The following is a 520-nucleotide window of genomic DNA, read 5'->3' on the forward strand; positions in this document are numbered from 1 at the left end:
AATCAAAGTAAATCATATGGCCAACTCATATTCAAATAATTCTACCTCTTGCTGGAAGAAGAGAATTGTGGACTTTCTAATACTTCCACCTGTAGATAACAGTGAAGAGGAAGTTGGACCTATTCTGAGTGTTGGGATTAAAGAGGAGAGAAGGGCCTCCATGGCCACTGCGAAGTCTCCACTTATATGATTATCTAATTCAATGTTTAAACTTCTTGGGCTTCCCTAGTGGCTCAGTGGTAAAGAATCTGCCTACCAGTGCAGGAGACATGGGTTCGATCCCTGATCCAGGAAGATCCCACATGCCATGGAGCAACTAAGCCCATGCACCACAACTACTGAGCCCATGCACCCTAGAGCCTGTGCTCTGCAACAAGAGAAACCCCCACAATGAGAAGCCTGTGCACCGCAATGGGAGAGTAGCCCCTGCTCTCCTCAACTAGAGAAAAGCCCACGCAGCAATGAAGACACAGCACAGCCAAAAATAAATAAATAAATAAAATTATTTTTCAAAAAATGT

This window comes from Bison bison, unplaced genomic scaffold (genome assembly GCF_000754665.1).
Source record: "Bison bison bison isolate TAMUID 2011002044 unplaced genomic scaffold, Bison_UMD1.0 scf7180017864366, whole genome shotgun sequence".
Lineage (NCBI taxonomy): Eukaryota > Metazoa > Chordata > Mammalia > Artiodactyla > Bovidae > Bison > Bison bison.